This window comes from Vombatus ursinus, unplaced genomic scaffold (assembly GCF_900497805.2).
Source record: "Vombatus ursinus unplaced genomic scaffold, bare-nosed wombat genome assembly UNPS02014791.1, whole genome shotgun sequence".
NCBI classification, from domain to species: domain Eukaryota; kingdom Metazoa; phylum Chordata; class Mammalia; order Diprotodontia; family Vombatidae; genus Vombatus; species Vombatus ursinus.
Genome location: NW_020954569.1, coordinates 20,742,417 through 20,755,088, shown reverse-complemented (window position 1 = coordinate 20,755,088; position 12,672 = coordinate 20,742,417). Strand labels below are relative to the sequence as shown.

Genomic DNA, 12,672 nt, shown 5'->3' with positions numbered 1-12,672 from the left:
CTTTTTGCAATATCCTTTAATTTCATCTTTCCTCATGCTTTACTTTTCCTAAACCTATTCTTCATCCTGTTATCTCCAATCTATGCCCCTCATAGTACTCTTCCAGTCCATTACCCCTACCCAGATTATGTTTTCCTTCCCTCTCAATCACTACTTTTTGGTTGATCAGATATATTTCACACTATCCTCTACTCTAATATTTCTTGTTTTCTTCTCCTAACACCAGTACTGGATGATTCCCTCTAGAATCCGTACTGGATCTTGCTCACATGTTTCTAAAGAGAGCTGAAAGAAGTCACACAACTTCGAAAATTGCATTGGCTGCAATTCCACACCCCCCCCCCCATATCAATTGAGCTCTCCTAGAAGCAAGGAAATCTTTTTTGCATCTCTCTAATTAATTCTCTATGTCATTTATCAGAGTTTTTCCACACATTCTCTTTTCTCCTCAAGCTCTCAGCACCCTATTTCCCAACTATCATAAATGAAGACCTCATTGCATTATTTGGCAGGAGAATTAAGGCTATTCTCTATGATATCCCTGTGATATCATCTCATCTCATAAATCTTTGACACCACCTGCTATTTTCTCCTCCTTTACTCTCTTAATTAATCTCTGAAGAAAAAGTGGCTCTTGCTGCTTTCTACGGGCACTTGTACCTATACCCTTACTTCCATCCTCACACACTTCATTGTATGCTCCATGACTTTGTTCTGACTGTCCCACTTCTCTTTAATCCTCTCCTTCTTTTTACCTCTTAAAAACCTTGGGTTTCTTGAGAACTCAGCATAAACAATACTTTCAAAAGTTAATCATTTCCCATCTACCACAGTACTAGAGTCTTCCCCTCAAAGCTTAGTTTCCATCAGTCTTGATTATATTTTCCATATATTCATTTATATACATGTACTTTCAAACACTAGAATGCAAACTCCTTGAGGACAAAGATTCTGTATCTCTAAATCTTAGCACAGTATGTGACACATAATAGCCAAGTTGATTATGTTCATTGATGGGTTAATCTTCTTCCATCTTATGTACCAGGCTATCATAGGATCATCTAATTCTCTCTCTGTCTCTGTGTGTGTGTGTGTCTTTGTCTCTGTTTTTTCTCATTGTTTCCTGCTCTGCTGCTTATAAATATTCACAGGTCTTCCCCATCCTTTAAATATATATATTTTTAAGAACCTTTTTTAACCCTACTGTGCTCACCAGCTATAATCCTATATCTCTCCTCCTTTTTTCCCCCCTCACCCGATTCCTTGAAAATTTTATCTACAGTGGCTGCCTCTACTTCCTTTTCCTCTTACTCTTCTAATCCTTCTTCAATCTGGATTGCAACCTAATCTTTCAGCTGAAACTGCTTTCTACAATGTTATAGATGATCTCTTAGCAGCAAACCTTAATTTCCCCTTCTAAGTTCACATCCTTTTTGATTTCTCTGTATCATTTGACCTTTCTGATCACCCTGTTCCCATAGATATACTCGCCTCTCTGGGTTTTTGTAGCACTATTTCTATAACACTTCACCATCCTACTTGTCTGACCACTTTTCCTCAGGTTTTTGTTGTTTGTTTGTTTTCAGTTTTGTTTTTATTTTGTTCTTTTCCTGGATTGTCATCCAGATCACAACTCCTAACTGTGGGGTTACCTCAGTTCTCTGTTGATGGAATTATCTTTTCTCTCTACAGTCTCCCTTCTGGAGACCTCCTCCCCCTGGGTTCAATTATCATTTCTATATAGATGACTCCCAGATCTATACATCCAGTCCAAGTCTCTCTCCTGAGGTGTACTCCCACAACACCAATTACTTATTGGGCATTTTGAAATGGATGTTCAAAATAGAACTCATTAACCTTGTACCAAACCTTCTTCTTTTTGAACTTCTCTTTGTCTGTCAAAGACAGACATCTTTCCATTCACTCAAAGTTGCAGCCCTACAATAGCATATTGCAAGGATAATAATCCATGGGTCAGCTAGGTGGCAAAGTGGATAAAATGCTGGACCTACAGTTAGGAAGACTCATCTTCCTGAATTCATATCTGACCTCAGATACATACTAGATGTGTGGCAAATCACTTAACTGTTTGCCTCAGTTCTTCTTCCATAAAATAAGCTAGAGAAATAAATGGCAAACCAGTCCAGTGACTTTGGCAAGAAAACCTCAAAAGGGGTCATGAAGAGTTGAACAGGACTGAAAAACAAGGAATAATATAACTTATCCATGACTCATCATTTTCACTCACCTCATACATCTAATCAGCTGTCTAATCTTGTCATTTCTATCACCACAACATTTCTGGCCCTTCCCCCTTTCTTTCTACTAACAGTCACCAAACTAACTTGTCTCTGTGACTCGAATGTCTCTCTACTCTAATCTGTCCTCCACATAGACTCAAATCTAATTAGGGTATTGGGTGCATAGGTTCGACCTTGTAAACTAGCTCACGCCCCATATACACATTCAATAGACAACAGTGGTTTCCTATTACTCTTCAGGTGAATCATAAAGTTCTCAGTTTGACATTTAAAAAACTATAGAGTATCCCACCTCCTGAGAGGGGTTGTGGGGCTGGGCACTTCCTGACACCTGACAACTGGACGGCTGTGGTCCAACCGAGCCATGCATAGGAAAGAAGACAGCTGGGCACCTTGGGGGGCCAGGCCAGGCCATGGAACCAATCAGTCTATGCTGAGGGGCCTTGGGGCCTGAGCGGAATGACATCGTGGGGGCAGAGCTGAGCCAGGCCTGGTAGGCTGACCGACTGTTGTCATCTCAAGCCTGGGCCGGTATGAAGTTGACCACCCAGGCCTACTGCAAGATGGTGCTGCACGGGACCAAGTACCCCCACTGTGCCATCAACAGACTCCTGATGGCCCAGAAGCAGAAGGCCCACAAGGAGCAGCCATCACACAGGGTCCCAAACCTGCACCAGACCCTCTTTGTGGACTGCATCCCCCTCTTCCATGGCACCCTGGCTTTGGCCCCCATGCTGATTGATTCATGGGGCAAAGAGAATAGTTCTGTGAGTGCTGGTTATTATCAAGATAATGAACATGTAAAGAATGCCAGTTCGAACCAGGTTGCTGAGAAGGTAGCTTCCAGAATTGCAGAGGGCTTCAATGACATTGCACTTAACACGGTAGACAACACGAAGTTTACAATGGAGAGCATAGAACTCACGATTCATGTGTATGAAAACAAATGGCGGTGCAGAGATACACACTATGATTATTGTGAAGACTGACCAGAAACCCAGAGGATTTTGGCATCTCTCTTGGACATCAGGTCATATGAAACCCTTGTGGATTTTGATAACCACCTGGACAACATCTGAAATTATTGGACAAATCCAGAGATCAATAAAACTTTTCTACACCTATGTTAGGGAGGGATTCCACTGACCGATTTATGGATATTTCCACTACACTGAAGAGGAAAAAAAGAAATATTTTTAAATGTAAATAGAATAATATCTCATACCTTGTGTAGAAAGGCAACAGTTTTCAGAAATGGTATGTGGCTCAAAAGAAGCAACGTGTCTAAATGGCCATCTTTTTAAAGCAAAGATCTCTACAGGAGATGCCAGCTATGGAGTCTAGCTGTAAAATCTTTGCAACTAATAACAACAAAACAAGCTATTGAACTTGCTTGAATTCTGCAACAATAGTCTTATTCCACATAACCAGTTTCCAGGAGCTCTCTTATCTCAGTGCCTTTGCATTAGCTATCTCTAATGACCTCATTTTGAATGGGCATTGCCTCAGGCAAATTGTGACCTTAGCTTAAAAAGTCCACAGCCTCCCACTGCATATGGGGCCATCTCCAGTCCTCCTAATTTATATCTTACCACTGGATCCAGATGGATCTGAGGATAAAGTGAGGCTGGTGACTTTGTACAGCCCTCCTTCACTTAAATCCAATTCATTTGCAAGTCATGGCATCACCTTCCTGATGTCATGGTATCTTCAAAAACAAAGGATAAACAACAACAACAACCCAGCATCCAAGAGATTGAATAAAGCATAAGAATAGCAGACCTGTCATTTCCTTGTCATAGAAACCTCCCATGTGAGAAAATTCCTTCTACCAATGTAGGTAGGCTTTTTCCATTCAAATTATGATCTTAAAGTTGTCTAGAGCACTGAGAGGTTGTGTCTTGCCCAGGATCAAATGACCAACAGGTATCAGAGGTAGAATCTGAGCCCAGGTTATCTGGGCATTGAGGTCATCTATTATACCATGAAGAAAAGCCTGTAAATTTATTGATCTTAAAGAATGGAAGGGAAACTAGTACAGATGAAACTTAATGGAGAGAAGTAGAGAGGACAGCCTGAGACAAAAGAAAAGGGGACTTGTAAGAGGCAGTCATCCTGCAGCAGTAGGAAAAAATTTTGTGGGTTATGAGTTAATATCATTACTTCTTAACATCTGATTTTATAAGCATGCTATTGTCTTAAAAACAGTTGAGTATTCTACTTTTCTAGCTATTATTAGTTTATATTACATATAATATATGTATACTTATCTTACAATATATCTTATATCCTTCTATTGGATTTCTTTTATATTTCCTATACATTCACAAATTGCCTGTAATCATTCCCTGTTTACACTAGGTGATCAAGAAATATTACTGACCAATTTTCCCCACCTACAACTATATCAAAACTGAGAATAGTACAAACTTAGGCTATCAGTTAAAATAAATATACTAAAGTTAGTTCCTCATTCTTTTTTTGGAAGTAATGGTCTCTACCTTTATCTTTTTATGAGCCATCTTACAACCTGAACCAACCTTATTTACATATGTCATATCTGTAAGACATTTTTCTATTTTTATTTCCCAGAATTGTCATATTATCAAGAAAATTGACAGAAAGATAAGCACAGTATTGTTCCAGAACAGAGACAAAATTCTTGAAGATGTTGGCACATTCTGGAAATTTGATGTTAAAGTTACAAAATAGAAAGACAGGTTGAAACAAAGGAGTAGCAGAGCAAAACATGAACCCACAAAACGAATAAAGAAAAAGAGAACAAAAATAGCATTCTGGGGAAATAGAAGTAAAAGAATGAGGAAAGACAGGACAGAAATAATTTCCAGTTAATAGAATCACAAAAAGCATTCCATCATTAACGATAAAAGGAAATATTACAGATGACATCCCTAATTTTTTACAATAGAATTTTATCAATTTTTATGCCTATATTTCAAGAGAGCCATGGTGGAGAGAAAGTCTTCTTGAAAATTTGGAAGACCATGCTGTGAGACCCTGGACAAGTCATTTAGCATCTAAGTGTACCAGTTAACTCTCTAAGACTGTTAAGTTGACAGAGCACATAGGAACCTGTATTGGCAGATGGTGTTTTCTTCTTAGAAGTTCCCTAAACCAATAAAATAAAAAAAATCTGATAAAAAATCAGAAGCAAGTATTTATTGACCACATCCTACATTGATCTACATCTAAGACTAGTAGTAAAAATACATGATGCAAGGCACATAAAGCCATAGCTTCCTAGTCCTATATTATTGTTATTATTATTATTATTTTTTAATGGCCAGGTCTGATCATACCCTGTGTAAAAACCTCTCACTGCTTCTCTATTGCATATAGCTGGAAATAACATTCATTTCAGGTCCTTCACAATCTGGATATAACTTAACTTTGGAACATTACATTTACTCTCCTTTCTGATCTCCATCTTCCAGGCAAAATGAACTCATGTCCCCTGTTTTTATACTATATTTTTCAACATCTCCCCCCTCTCCCCCTACAGGATGCCTCAATCATTCATTCCTCCAATGTTCAACTGCTATATCTCTGCCTTTCAGAATTCTTTTCCTTCATGAACTAGTTAAAACCCCACTCTTACTATAGAACTTAAAAATTCCATCAGTTGGAAGTGATCTCTTTTCCACAAACTTTCTTAAAACTTATATGTGCAAGATACATTATTTGTAAAATACTTTAAAAACATATATTACATAACTTCATCCTGATGGAAACCCCATAATACAACCCAGTGAGGCAGGAGCCTTTCCTATTCTTGTTTTACAGATAAGAACACGAAGTCTGAGAGAGGTTTATGGAGTTGCCCCTAGTCACACAGTAAATATCTGAAGCAGAATTTGAATTTAGGTTTTCCTTACTCTAAGTCTACCACTATCCTCTATGCCATCATATTCCCTCTACTTTACTCTAACAGCATTTGTTTATATAATATTGTTGTTCTTTTATATAACATATTCCGCAATAAATTTAGAGTTCCTTGAAAACAAGGATGATAGTTGAGGTTTTTTTTTTTGTACCTTTCACTTGACAATGTCTTATGCACAGTATGTAACAAATGTTTGTTGAATTCAATTGAAATAAATTAAAATAAGACACAATTTATGTCCTCATGGAGCTTAAAATGCAGTTGGTGGCAGAAGAATATGGGTATAAAAAGAGAATTATCAGTGTTAGGTAGAACTGAATATCAGGAATGGCAAATGATTGGTATAAGTACTAAGCTTTAAAAGAATTAAGTGAAGCTAAAAGTAGCTGTTTCCAGGCCTCAACCCCAATTTTTTTTTGTAAATAAGCCTGATTTCTAAATAATGCCTGAAAAAGAAAAGGCAGAAAGGGTAAAACCCTAATTTTGCTTCTTTTTTTCTTCCAATTCAAATAGACAGTGGATAAAGTGCTGGGCTGGTCCTGGAATTAAGAAGAGGAGTCTTTCTGAGTTCAAATCTGGCCTCAGATACTAGGTATATGATCTTGGGCAAGTCATTTAACCCTATTTGCCTCAGTTTCCTCATCTATGAAAAGGGGAATGGTAAGCCACTTCAGCATATTTGCCAAGAAAAGGATAATTGTAGTCTTAAAGAGTCAGATATGACTGTAAACAACTGTACAACAACAACGAGAATAATCTCAGATTAGAAAGTATGAACCACGAATGATTAACAAACTGTTAAGAGAAGAGATGGTAAAAGAGAACCTCATGGTCCTAAATAAACTTGCTTCACTAAGCACAAATGGAATAAATGTCAAGGTTCCAAAAGAAATTAATTATTATATTGTTGCATTTGATAATCTTGTAAAATCATGGGAAAAAGGAATGATAGTACAGAAGAGAAAACAAGCAAATATCTTAAAAAAATGAAGGTGAATATTTCCATGTAAAACAAGGAGAGTTTTAATTTTATTATTGAGAAAATTCCGGATGTTCTTTTAAAGGATGATTTGTGAGAACTTAGAAAGTAATTGATCACTAAAAGCCACATAATTTCATTAACAAGAAGTAATGCTAAATTAGTTCCATTTTGTTTTCTTTGTTGTTATTTAGTTATTGAGTTGTATCTGTCTTGGGGTGACCCCATGGATGCCAATCCCTTCTATCTTCCTTTATCTCTCCAAGTCTTTAAGTTCATGTTCATTGTTTCCACGACACTATCTTTCTCACCCTTTGCTGTCCCATTTTCCTTTTTCCTTCAACTTTTCCCAATATAATGGTCTTTTCTAATAAATCCCATCTTTTCCACATATGGCCAAGGTATTAAAGCTTTTGCTTCAATACTTGACCTTCCAGTGAATAGCCTGAATTAATTTATGTAAGTATTGATAGATTTGATCTCCCTGTTGTCCTAAGGATTCTCAAAAGTCTTCTCCAGCCCCACAATTTGAAAACATTGATTCTGCAATGCTCAGTTTTCCTTACTGTACAATTTTCACATCTTTACAATGCTATAGGGAAAAAACAAAACAAACAAAAAATAAACCTTTGACTATACCAGCCTTTGGTGGCAAGGTGATGTCTCTGTTTTTTAATATACTGTCCAGATTTGTCTCAGCTTTCCTTCCAAGGAGCAAGTTTCTTTTAATTTCATGACTACCAGTCACTGCCTACAATGAACTTTTAGTCCAAGAATATAAAATCTGATAGTACTTCCATTTTTTCTCCCTTTATTTGCTGAGAAGTAATGGGACCAGTTGCAAAATCTTAGACTTTTTGATGTTAAGCTTCAAAGTAACTTTCACTTTCTTCTCTTTCATCCTCATCAAGAGGCTTCTTAATTCCTTTTTACTTTCTTCCATCAGAATAGTATCATCTGCATATCTAAGATCATTAATATTTCTCCCAGCAACCTTTATTCTGACTTTTCATTCATCCAGCCTGGCATATAGCATGATGTACTCTACATATAAGTTAAATAAGGTAACAATATATACAGCCTTATTGTACTCTTTTTCTAATCTTAAATCCATCAGTTGTTCCATATTTAGTTTTAATTGTTGCATCTTGGCCACCATCTAGGTTCCTCGGAAGTTAACCAAGATGATCTAGTTCTTACATCTCTTTGAGGATTTGACACATTTTGTTGTGATCCACACAAAAGCTTTAGTGTAGTCAATGAATCAAAAACTGATTTTTTTTTCTGAAAGTTCCTTGGCTTTCTTCATATTCCAGAGAATGCTATCAATTTAGTCCCTAGTTCCTCTGCAAACTAGACTGCTCTTTTGGTAATTCTCCATCCACCTATTACTGAAGTTTAGCTTGCAGAACCCTAAGCATAACCTTGCTGCCATGTGAAATGAGCACAATTGTCCTGTAATTTGAACATCCCTTGGCATTGGCCTTCTTTAGGATTGAGACATACACTGATCATTTTTTCAGTACAGTGGCCACCATTGAGTTTCCCTAATTTGCTGGCATATTGAGTACAGCACTTTAACAGCATCATCTTTTAGGATTTTAAATAGCTTAGCTGAATTTCTATCACCTTCATTAGCCTTATCGTTAACCATGCTCCCAAGGCCTATTAATTTCATTGTTCAGGATATCTGACTCTAAGTCAGTAGCCACATTGTAGTGGTTATCCGTGATGTTGAGATCTTTCTTGTCTAATTCTTTTGTGTATTCTTGTTACTTCTTTTTAATTTCTTCTACTTCTGTTAAGTCTCTATCTTTTTTTTTGCCCTTATACTGACCATTTTTTCTCATGAAACTTTACCCTGATATCTCTAATTTTCTTGAAGAAATCTTTTGTCTTTCTCATTCAATTGTTTTCTTCTCTTTCTTTGCATTGCCTATTTAAGAAAACCTTATTTCTCTTTTGTATTCTATGAAATTCTGCATTCACTTGACCATATCTTTCCCTTTCTCCTTTACCTTTTGCTTTCCTTCTTTCCTCAGTTATGTGTAAAGTCTCAATAGACAACCATTTTGCTTTCTTGTTCTTTTCCTTTGGAATACTTTTTGTTGCTGCCTCCTGTACAATATTGTTAACCTCTATTTATAGTTCTTCAGGCTCTTTATCTACCTGATATAATCTTTTAATCTATTCATCATTTCAATTTCATATTTGTAGATATGTTATTTAGGTCATAACTATATTGTCTGAGGGTTTTCCCTATTTCCTTCAATTTAAGTCTGCATTTTGCAATAAGAAGCTCATGAGCTGAGCCACAGATAACTCCAGGTCTTGTTTTAGTTGACTTTATACAGCTTATCCATTTTTGGCTACAAAGTAATATTATAAATCTGATTTTTGCAAAACATTTGAGAAAATCTTTTATTATCTCCTAGTAGACATAATGGAAAGGTATGGAGTAGATAAAAATACTAAGGTAAGTGCATTTGGAATTGAATTACTTGTAAGAAAAAAAGTGATAATTACATTGTCAGCCTGGAGGATTATTTCCAGAGGACTGTCTTTGGGTACTATATATGGTCTGGTAATCTTCAATATGTTTTGTAAATGATGTACATAAAGATATATAAGATATGCTGGTAAAATTTATAAATAACACAAAGAGGGAGGAACAGATATTGGACAACAAGTAGACAAAGAGATCTCAAAAGTCTGAATCTGATAGGATGGAACTCAATACAGCTGCATACTATGATTACTGTCTTCCCTTTCCATCCATGAGTCTCAATGATTTCCAGGTTGTCTAGATTAAGTTACAAGGGGAAATGAATTAATTATCAAAAGTACACTTAGAGAGAAATAATTTGAGTTTAAATTATGAAGATATCAATAGAGGGTTTTTTTTGTTTGCTTGTTTGTTTATGACAACAAAGTAAAAGAGATGGTCTGAATTCAGCATTTGCTTCATGCTTCTCTGACTTCATTTTCTAAGCCCAAGTCTTCCTTTTTCTCAGGAAGAAAGATTTCACTCAGAAACTGCATTATTCATTGCCAAAAAATACCCACTTATCTATTTTATTTTTGTCAAGAGTTTTACTCTGAGTTTGAGGTTGAAGGCTTCTCTACACAGGACTAAGGGCACTATCACCCTCCTCTATGACATGCACAGGTCTTCACCTTTTTCTTGTGGCAATCAACCATTTCAGTTTTGAAAAAGGCAAGAACGAAAAATCAGAAACTCTACTCATTTTGTCCATGTTACAGATTTAGGATATGACTTGCATTTGCTATTTGTGTCACAGAGACAACAGATAACAGAAATGTTAAAAGGCTGTGTTTGATAGATAGAAAAACTCAAAACTTTTTTTCTTATCATAGCAATAAAAACAATATGAAATATAGAAATATGTATCATATCAAATTGTATATATAACATGTAAAAACATATACTATGATAAAGTATATACATAGGTGATATATATATGTATATATATGCAAATATATGTATATATATATTATATATAGTCAAGTAAACAAATAATCCTGGATAAGGTTCAAATAAACTTCTCTTGATGTACTTGAATAAATTGCACCATTAATTGGTACCACAAAGAAGAGTTAATTAAGAACACAATAACTCTTTAACATAAAAGATATTTTTTTTGTATTAGCTCAAGTAAAACTTTTTTTTCCATGATAATTTTTTCATGTCATCTTGATTTAGATAACTCTCACTATGGTTCTATTTGTCAAAATAATTATAACTTAGTCATGACAGATTTAAAAATCTGTGTGTCAATTGTTATTTTTTAAATCAATTTTACTACTTACAGCCCTACATCAAAAGAAAAAAAAACTAGTTCACAATCCATGATCTAGAGATGGATTTGAATAATCTAAGATAAGAAGAAAATGAGCTACTGAAATGCTAAATAAGTAAAAACTAAGGGTATGAAAGTGAGCTCTGGCTGTGTTTCCATCGACCAACTGAAGAAGAACATCGAGCAAAAATTTGCAACATTTTAGAAAGCCACTTGGAATAATTTAAATCCTAAAATATTTTCTTCTTCAATCAACCATTTAATCATCATTAACATCTCCACTAGAATCATTAGTATGATAAACACAAAACAATACTGTACCAGAATGAATCCCCAAACAAAATTTTATAGTCGTATGGTATTGTCAATCATAGAGTCTACAGATACAACACCCAGGGCAAGTTGATTAAAAAGATTTTGGGAACACATTTTGTGTGTTAGAGTAAACTCAACTCTAGGCCAAATCTATTAAGATTAAATATATATTAATATATAAAATACTTCTGATATTTAGCACAGGCCATGAATGCAGAAAACAATTGTTTCATGACTTACTGTATTAGAAAGTCTTCTAAACTTCCTAGCTTAAAAAAAAATTCCTAATGATCTGAGTTTAAGTAGATTGGTCGACAGACAACAGAAACTGAATCTATTGTTAGTTTCCAAATCCATCGCAGCTTGGGAGCAATTGCCAGATCTTATTTTCCACTGATTTGACTTTGAGAACCCAGAATCACCAACACTCCATAACAATTCATGAAAGTAGGATTTTTATGGAAGTAAAATTCTATGTCCTGGTGGTTTTAGTGGTTTGGTCGGCTCAACATTGAATCAATACTGTGATGTGATAGCCAAAAACAAAACAAAAACCAAATACAATCTTAAAATAAATAAAGAACATGAGAATGTCCTGAACTGGGTACTTGCCAATTATAATTTACTTTGCTCTGGGAAAACCTTATTTAGAATAGTGTATTTTTTTTCTTGGCACCATATTTTGAGAAGGGAATTGATAATCCAGAGTATAACCAGAAGTGGATTACTGGTATAATATGATTGATTGTTAACCATGCTACAACAGAATACATTGAGGAATTAAGGCTGATGGGGTAAAATAAGTCTATCTCCCAATATCTGAAGGGCCATCACATGGAAAGCTTTGACTTGTTCAGCCCTAGAGGGCAGATTTAGGAGCAAGAGACAGAAGTTAAAAAAAAGCAGGTTTCATAATCATATAAAGGGGAAAAAAACTTCATTAGAGAAGGTCAAAAGCATAATGAGTTACTTCTCATTAGTGGTTCCAGTTCACTGTAGTAAACTGTGTAGTAGGTGCTCAGGTGGAGCTGTAATAATCACTTGTTGAGGACATTATAGGACAAAGTCTTATTCATATAGAAGTTTGACTAGAAAAACTTGGAGGTTCTTTTAATTTTTGACAATCAATGATTTTGGAAATTTTTTGTTCTGCCATCATTTCATGTGCCATCAAGGCAGTCACATTGCAGAAGTGTGTCTCACTATTATGAATTCCCTCATATGAGATATAGCTGATCCTGAAAAGGCTATGTCCAACCTGGTAGGTGATAAACCATTTCACTTTGGGGGAATGTGTTTTACAGATATCTTTTGGACCCTTAGAGAACTATTACTAAGAACTATTTCTTTTTCATCTAACAGAACTCATCAAAATGACTTGCTCATTATAAG

At 35.6% G+C, this 12,672-nt stretch overlaps 1 pseudogene; it reads left to right on the top strand.

The window, feature by feature from the left end:
* Positions 1 to 2,794: 2,794 nt before the first annotated feature.
* On the top strand, positions 2,795 to 3,391 carry LOC114047853 (annotated as a pseudogene).
* Positions 3,392 to 12,672: the final 9,281 nt, after the last annotated feature.